The 9,217-nt window shown below is 54.7% G+C and overlaps 1 protein-coding gene across 2 annotated transcripts in view; it reads left to right on the top strand.

Annotated features, from left to right (window-relative positions):
- LIMD1 (LIM domain containing 1) overlaps positions 1-9,217 on the top strand; it is a gene marked incomplete at both ends in the record, with an annotated part of 41,360 nt that overhangs the window by 10,934 nt on the left and 21,209 nt on the right. The window lies entirely within an intron of this gene.

Raw genomic sequence — 9,217 nt, 5'->3', positions numbered from 1 at the left:
TGTGGGGGTGAACCCAGTGCGTCACTGACTCCTGTTTCGTCCCCATGGCTCTCACCTTCCCGCCCCTGCCCTTCCCCAGACCTTTCACCCACCTCTGTCCACCACCACATCCAGTTCCAAGCCCAATCACCAGTGCCCTCAACAGCCTTTATGGAGCACCTACTGTATACAGGGGACTGAGTCAAGATTAGTGGGGCTCCCTTTGTACACAGAGCCTTACTGCCTAGCTCCCCCTGCTGGAAGGCGCGCCCCATGACAGGGAGGCATCTGTCCTGTTCACTGTTGTGTCTCCAGGGCCCCTCCTCCCCTGCCTCCCTTCCACACTCTCTAAAAAAATCAATGGAAAAAATATCCTCGGGTGAGGGTTTAAAAAATAAAAATAAAAAAAGCTGCCCAGTCCAAATTGAGCTGTGCTCTCCGTGTGAAATAGACCTGGATTGTGAAGACTTGGTATGTGGGGAGAATGTAAACAGCGCGTCAATATTTTTATATTGACGCTGTGTTCAAATGAGAATGCTTTGGCTATATTGGGCTAAGTAATGTATTTTAAAATTGGTTTCACCTGCTTTTACTTTTTAAGCGTGGCTACTTGGAAATGTAAAACCACAGGTGGCCTGAGTGTGTTCCTGTTGGATGGGGCTGTGCTGTGTGAAGCATTTGGAACTGGGTGTGGCGCATGGGGACTGCTTACCGTGCGAGCACTTACAATGCACTTACAATGATTATTTTCTCCAAATATCAAAGTGTCTTTACCTTGTCCCATCTGAGAGCCAACCCCAACTGATTTCATTCAAATCCACAAATGTTTATTTTTTTCTTTTTAAAAATATGTTTTTATTTATTTCAGAGAGGAAGGGAGAAAGAGAAACATCAATGATGAAAGAGAGTCATGAATCGGCTGCCTCCTGCACGCCCCCTACTGGGGATCGAGCCTGCAACCCGGGCATGTGCCCTGACTGGGAATCAAACTGTAACCTCCCTGGTTCATAGGTTGATGTTCAACCACTGAGCCACGACGGCCGGGCCAGATCCATTGTTATTTGTCCAGGGGAGACAGATTTCATGATTGCCACCCCCCGCCCCTCCCCCCCGCCCCTGAGCTCACTGAGGCTCACGTGAGCTCTGACGGACGAAGAAGACACCCTGGGGCCCTGAGCTGGTGTCTGCACGGGGCATGACCCAGCAGGTGGTCATGCAGCTGAGCCAACTTTCCAGAACCTTAAAAACACTCTGTGCAGCGAGTAGAGGCAGTGCATCCAGAGACTGTGCCCCCCCTCCCTGCCCTCGCCCCCGCCCTCCTGCTGCAGTTAGAGAAGTGAAAACTGCTGTTTCCTGTCAGGTGGGAGGGAGGGCCCTTTGGGATCCGGCTCCTCTGGGGCCCTAGCTGACAGGCTGCCCACACCCTGCGCCTTCCGCCAGCCCTGGAGGTCTTGCCTGGGTGCGGGCGCAGGCGCGGGTGACCCAGTCAGGGCGGCTTTCCCGGCAGCTTCCAAAGACCCCATTGTCCGGGGCCTGTTCTGGCGACGCAGCTGAGGCTGGTCGCTCAGGTGGCCGGCTTACACAGAGGCCCTTTGTCGGTGCGCCATGGAGGTCAGTTTTAGAGCCGTCAGCCCCTCCTCTGCCCGTGCCCTACCTGTGCCTGCCACCTCTCCAGGTTACCCAAGCCTGACAGTGGGCATGGGCTGTGGGGAGAGGCAGCTCCGCCCCAGTGTAGAGCCAGACAGAGAGCCAAGGGAGCACAGGATGAGGCGGGAGAATGGGCCCGGCTCTGCGCTGCGGGCGTCTCACCTCCGCAGTGGACACGTCAGGCCTCTGCTGACCATCCCAGCCCTCCCCCACCTCTAAGGGAAGGAGTGTCAAGGAATTTGTGGCCGTGTTTTTAAAAAACGTACATTTACATACAGTGAAATGTTTAGTTCCTGGAGTTTGGGCAAATGCATGCACCCGTGTAGCCCACACTTCTATCAAAATATAGCAAGTTCCGCCCGCCGCTGTGGCTCAGTGGTTAGAGTGTTGGCCCAGGAACCAGGAGGCCACAGTTCACTTCTTGGTCAGGGCACGTCTGGCTTTTGGACTTGATCCCCAGTGGGGGGCGTGCGGGAGGCAGCCGATCGATTTTGTTTCTCTCTCATTAATGTTTCAACCTCTCTATCCTTCTCCTTTCCTCTCTGAAAAATTCAATAAAAACGTATTTTAATTTACATATATATATATATATTGTATATATGAACTTCCAACCCCAGAAAGCTCCCTCACGCCTCTTCCCAGTCATTTCCCTCCCCCAGGCAACCACTGTTCTGACTTTTCCATCTTTTATCCGTTGGCCTGTCCTAAAAGGTGATATAAATGGATTCCCACAGCATTCGTATGTAGTCGGCCCTTATTACTCAGGACGTGTTTTGCGAATTTGCCTACTGGCTATCGTGTATTTGTAACCCGCAAGTCAATAGCCAGCTCTTTGGCGGTCGTTTGGGGACATGCCCAGGGCAGTGAGAAGGTTGGGCTGCCCGCAGACGTTCGTTCCGGTTGAGGCCTGGACGGTGAACAGGTGTCCCGCGTGTGGTCTGTGCAGTGCCACGCTTTTTTGCATTTTTGTGCTCTTTGTTGTGACCCAAGAGCCGCGCTGAAGTGCCGCCCATATGCCTGAACGTGAGAGGGCTCTGATGTGTCCTAACGGAGAAAACATGTGTTACATAAGCTTCATTGAGGCGTGAGTCACATGTACTGTTGGTGTGAGCTCAGTGTTAATAAATTAACAGTATTTACTAAGTAAGGCGTCTTTAAACAGAAACACGGGTGAAACAACGCTAGGTCCTGATTGGTTGGTGAAAACGCGACCAGAGGCTCGCGGGAACCTAACCTTGTGTTTCCTCTAGGATCCACCGTTCAGTATCTGCGGTGACTTTATGGGGAGGCGACTTTGGGGAATGACGAGAATCCTGTAGTGCTGCAGCCTGGGCTGTTAAATCACCATGTCCAGTGGTGTGAAGCTTTTTTAAAAACTATATCCTTGTTGATTTCAGAGAGGGAGAGAGAGAGAGAAACATCAATGATGAGAGAGACTCGTTGATCGGCTGCCTCCTGCCCGCCCCACACCGGGGATTGAACCCACAACCCGGGCATGTGCCCTGACTGGGAATTGAACCATTACCTCCTGGTTCATCGGTCAATGCTTAACCACTGAGCCACACCAGCCGGGTGGCGTGAAGGTTTTTAAGGCTCCCGCGCGTTGTCCCACACTGCCTTCCAGAAAGTGGTCCACTTATACTTCTGCTAACAGAGCTCCGAGCGCCTTTTTCTCTTCCCTCGGGGACAGCTGTGATTGTTTTCCGTCTTTGCCAGCGTCAGTGACAGGTGGCATCCCTCCTTGGTGTCTGACTCCTGGCAAGGTGGCGCATCTCTTCCTATGCAGGTGGGCCATTCCCGTGTCAGATTAGAGCTGAGAAAGCCAACGGGCCTCTGTGCGGAGAGGCCGGCGTGAGGGAAGGGCAGAGAGTGGGAGCCCAAAGCTGCAGGCCCAGCGGCTGCAGGAGTCGGAGGGGCACGGGGCTCGCACGGGGATACCCCGGGGTCTCTTCTTCCTTCGGAGAGTGGAGGGCAGGGGAGGAGGAGTGCGCTGGGCAGCCGCGAGGCCAGCTCAGCTCACAGTGACAGGGAAACTGTGATAGAAACTTCCTTTCTCACTGCAGTGAAGTGAAGCCATGGCTGGTTTTGAGCAGATTTCAGAGTGAAGAAAGCAGACTGGCGCAATGGCCCCGGAGCACAGAATGCCCTTAAGTACTTCCTTTGTGGCTTGCCGAGAGTTCTCCCCTTGACTTGGGAACTGCAGGGTGCGTGGCAGGGAGGGCAGAGGCAGGCAGGCCCGGGTGCCAGGTGGGGTGTGGTGTTACCCATGGCTCTCAACCTTGGCCGCACATTAGCATCTCCTGCAGTGGTTTGGCCCCGCCCCCAAACGGAAACCCATCCCTGGAGGTCCAGGTGGGCATCTCCACGGATTCCCACAGCTGGACTTAGAAGTGGCCCCCTGCATGGGAGGCAGGGGTCATTGGTCCAGCTCTGCCCCAGACTCCTGGCACCTCTTCCAGAACCCGCTGATCCCAGAGTTGCCCAGGGCCACAGCTGAGAAAAAGCCTCACTGAACTCGTGTCTGGACTCATTCATTCAGGTGTGTTCCAGGCAGGCCTGCTCCCTCCCAGCCCGCCCCCAAATGCCGACTGGATGCCCTGGCCCTTTCCATAAACCCCTGTCAGCACAGTAGGTGGGTGATGGCTGTGTGATCCCCAGGCTGTGCAGCATCCGGCCAGCCCAGCTAGAGAGGCTGCCCCTGCATGTCCAGTGAAGGGGGGGCAGCTTCCGGAGCCACCCTTCCTCCCTGAGAGAGGAGCAGTGGCTGGAGGGGCCCAGATGAGAGCTGGGGTGCAGACCACACCTACTGCCTAGTCTGATGGAGCGTGTGTATTTCAGTCCTTATCGGGACAACAGAAGATGCTGACTCGGCATCACCCCGGTTGGCTGGCTGTTCAGTGGGAGGAGGGCTGCAGGGTCTCACGCTGTCGAAGGCAGGAGGCTGCGTTGCTGGCGGCTTGTGTGTAAATCCCGCCTCTGCGAGGAGTGGGGAAGGTGCCACGGCCCTAAACCCGCGTTTAGCTCTGGCCCGGGGTGCGGGAGACAATTTCATACCAACTTGGGACAACTTATTTCCCAGGGAGGGCCGGCTGGGTGGAGTCTGCAATCGATCAGTTTCGCTGTCATTGGTCCTCAAATAATCTTCCTGGAACCTCAGTCGGGGACCCGACATTACGGGAGGCAGAGCGGTCTCTGTCCCACCCAAATCATAGGGTGGCTTCCCTTTGGCCTGTTGTCTATAGTTGAGGTTCCACTGATACTTGTTTTGAGAAAAGTTTCTCCCCCTTTAAGCAGTTTGACAGCAACCCCTGCCGTGCAGAGTCGGGCCAGCCTGGCTCGTATCTCAACGATGCCGATAATGTGGAGCCGAAACAATAACCAGGGTGGCGATGACAACATTAATAATAAAATGTCACGTTCCCTCAGGAGTGAAACGTCCTGTTTACTTCTGGTGAGTGGGGAAGCTTTAGGAAGGCCTGTTATGGTGCTCCGGCTCCTAGAGGACATTGCGTTACAGTAAGTCATAGTGTTAGTAGCGTTTGTCATCGCTGCTGTTTTTCCTTCTCTGTCCCATGGAAGTCTGTGTGTAAGGCTCCGGAAGGCTGCCCAGGCCCTGACTCGCCCAAATGCAGCACACAGGCCTGGGCCATGTGGGTTGGTGACAGCCCTGGACTCTCTGCCAGCCCTGCCTGCTGCCCGAGATGTGCAGTGTCTCTCTGTTCCCCTCTCGGGCACCTCACTCCTTTCCTGGCTCAGAGGGTCACTTCCCAGCCCCTCCCGTGTCCCAGGGGCCCCCTCTGGAGTTTCTGTGCCTCCAGCCTCTCCTCTCAGCTGGCTCATCGCCATCACGTGAATCATCCCACAGTTGCACACATGCCTCTGGCCTTCCTCTCTGCATCTTCTCTTACCTTTCCCTGAAGCTAGACCGCCCTCCCTCCCCCAGCTCTGGCTCTGAGCGCGTTCCGTGCTACTTGGTACCTACTGTGCGCTAGGGGACACAGTGTATAGTAGGCCCGGCCCTCAGCAAGCTTATTTTCTGATAGAGGGGAGGAGACGTGTAATCCTAGCATTACCTGGCAGAAAGCCACAACCCACAAGAGAGGTGGGCCAAGTGCTCGAAGCATCGCTGGGGCTCTCACCTCCTGTTGGGCATCCCTTAAAACAGGCCCCTCGTCCTTGCCCTTCCCGTGGGAATATCCTGATTTTAAAAGAATCCCATACAGCCACTTTGCGAGACCCTGTGGCAGTTTCTTATAAAACTAAACATGTGCTTACCATCCAGTCCCGCAGTCTTGCTCCTTGGTAGTTACCCAAAGGAACTGAAAACCTGTGTCCACACAAAAACCCACCCGTGAATGTCTACAGCAGCTGCAGTCACCATTGCCCAAACCGGGGAGCAACCAAGGTGTCATCATCTTCGTAGGCGACCGGATCAGCAAAGTGCGGTACATCCGGCCGATGGAATATTATTCAGCATTAACAAGAAATGAGCTATCAAGCCATGGAAAGACATGGAGGGACCTAGGCCTGGCGGGTGTGGCTCAGTGGTTGAGCGTCAACCTATGAACCAGGAGGTCACGGTTCGATTCCCAGTCAGGGCACATGCCTGAGTTGTGGGTTTGATCCCCAGTAGGGGGTGTGCAGGAGGCAGCCGATCAGTGATTCTCATCATTGATGTTTCTCTCTCTCTCCCTCTACCTTTCTCTCTGAAATCAATAAAAATATATATTTTTAAAAAAGACATGGAGGGACCTTAAATGTACACGACTGAGGGAAGCCAAGTCTGAAAAGGCCGCATACACTGTATGGTCCCAGCTGCGTGGCATTCTGGAAAAGGCAAAACTATGGAGACAGTAAGATCGGTGGTGCCAGATGTTAGAGGAGAGGGAGGGGCGAGGAGGCGGAGCACAGAGGATTTTCAGGGCAGGTGACATAGAGGGTGAGGAAGGAGCCCCCTGATTTTCGGGGGGCCCTTGCATGTGGCTGGAATAGACACAGCTGCCAGCCAGACGGGGCTAACAGGGCCTTTGAGGCAGGGCTCTGGTTCGGTCTCTCAAACCTGCCATTGTGCGGCCTTCAGCACGTTACAGCGTCTGTCCTTCTGGGGCGCGGGCTGCAGAAAGGGGTGCTGGCTCCTTCCCTTAAAGAAGACCCAGCCCGGGCCTGGCAGACGCACTTATTTCCTAAAACGTGACCTTGGCTTTGGTTGCTTTTTCTACCAGAGGAGGAATAAATGTATTTCCTGCCCACGTGGTGCTTTTCTGTCCATTTACCACAGGCCACAGGGATGACATGGCTCCCCACCTACGTGGCTCCCTGGGGGACCTTCCTGACTCTGTGACGGGCGGCCCTTCCTTGCTTTGTGTCTGTGGGAGACGGTCAGCGGTCAGCGTGGTGAGAGGATGTCAGCCAGCCCCCAGGACGGCGGAGGAGGACTAGCCCGGGGATCTGAGCGAGTGGGGGCGGGGCCGGGTTGAAGCAGTAGATCTCAGCCCTCAGATCAGGAGGAAGCCAGAAGACCGCGTCGCTGGCTGGCTGCCAGGAGGGGAGGAAGGCCTGACGTGGGGAGATAACTTAGCAGGAAGCCCGGGGCCTGGCGGTTGTCTGAGTCCACTTGAAGGCGCTGTCCATTCTGCCATGCGCTTTGCGAGCAGGAGTGGGACAGCCGCTCCGCTCTTACTCCCCAAACCACATGCGCTCACGTCTTCACTGTGAGGCGACAGCATCCCACCCACTCAGGCGCTTGGTGCTCATGCTTTCCTCCCTGGCACGGGGTCCTGAAGGCCGGTCCTCTTCCTGGGCTCACCCGTGGTCCGTGGAAGGGCTGACCACACCCTTGACCCTCAGGGCTCCTCTGCCCTTTGCAGTAACATTTCTACAGTAGGTTCAGCTGGGAAGATGTGGTGTTGCCCCTGGGGGCGGTTTCCTTCGCGTTGGTGAGCAGCTATCTTCACGTTGTTTGGAGGCACCATCCCGTCTGCTCGGAGCGAGCTTCGGTTGCTGTGATAAGCCAGCCTTTGTTGCTTGGAAATAATGAACTCTAGGCAATGATTTGCAGGGGGAAGAGTTCAAGGCGAGATGGACGTCTGTTTGCAACTTACTTTGAAATGCATCAAAAATAAATGGGCCCTGGCCGGTTTGGCTCGGTGCACACAGCATCAGCCTGCGGACTGAAGCGTCCCAGGTTCGATTCCGGTCAAGGGCACCTACCTCAGTTGCAGGCTCGATCCCCGGCCTTGGTCGGGGCATGTGCGGGAGGCAACCAATTGATGTGTCTCTCTCACATCGATGTTTCTCTCTCTGTCTCTCCCCCTCCCCTCCACTCTCTCTAAAAATCAACGGAAAAAAATATCCTTGGGTGAGGATTAACCACCACAACAAAAAATAAGATGGATAGTTGGGTTGATGGATGTTAACAGTCATAGAATTGGGGTGGTGGGCGGACGTGGGGAGGGTGTTCCTGGATGATTCTTTCAACGTTTCTGCTCGTTTGAAAATTTTCACAATGTTAAAACTGAACTACAAGTTGTCTTCTCTGGAGTTTTCAATAAACGAACTCCCCCCAGAGCCAGTTTCCTTGGCCGACACCGTCAGGCGGCCTCGCGTGCTTTCTCAGGGAGTTGGCCGCAGCGCGAGGGCCCTGGGCTTGGCGTGTTCTCTGTGGATCTGTTGGGCTGGTGCGAGTGCATTTCTGAAGGTGGTACCGTTAGCTCATCATCTTGGGGTGACAGGAACTGTGACACACAGGGCTTTTAGCGCTGTAGGCAGAAGGCTGGGGATTGCAGCCCGGGGACAGCCCGGCAGATCGGAACCAGAGTTAGAGCAGGACGCCCGAGCCCCTGCTGACCGAACACGAGAGCTGGTCGCCTGCTGGATGCATAGATGTGTGTACACAGAATTGATTTTTCAACAGCTTAACATCACACCATCTACTTAGACATATTCAAACCTTTTTTGAGACTACACCTTTTTTTTTTTTTACCTGCCCTTACAAGAATTATTTCTTAAATACAGACACTGCAAAGAAGTAAAAGCAGTCATAAATTTACAACCTGAAGAAACACCTCTTTACGTTTTGGTATATTTCCCTGGAAAAAAAGAAATGTGTGTGCGTGTGTGTGTGTGTGTGTGTGCGCGCGCGCACGCGTCCTGCATTCTGTATGTAATCGTCGAAGCTTTTTGCTTGCCTTGGGGGAGAGTCCTTTGGAAGAGGGGCTCCAGGGCCTGCTTTCTGGGGACCAGCCCAGAGCCTGGCTGTGGTGGTGCGGCTTCGGGTTGGTCCAGACAGACGGACAAGGGGAGGTCCTGGGGCCTGGGAGGTCTCGGAGAGCTCCCTTCAAGCTGAAGCAACTCCTTGCTGAGTGCAGTGACATTAGCACCACCCTTTTTATCTATGTGCCTGTTTCCCGAGCATCCACCAAATGAGGGGCCCTGCGCGAAGCACTTGTGTCTCTCCCGGTGACCCTGAAAGGGGCCCCCTTGCCCCGATGTATGGGTGATTGTAGATTGTGGCATTACATCCCAGGCCGGGTGTTTCGTAGGCTTGCGGTAGTCAGGACAGGTGACGCTTCAGAACCCTTGGTTGCCAGGC

This window comes from Myotis nattereri (genome assembly GCF_964212035.1).
Source record: "Myotis nattereri genome assembly, chromosome: 14".
NCBI lineage: Eukaryota > Metazoa > Chordata > Mammalia > Chiroptera > Vespertilionidae > Myotis > Myotis nattereri.
Note: the sequence above shows the minus strand (reverse complement) of the source record. Positions and strands in the feature narration are given on the sequence as shown.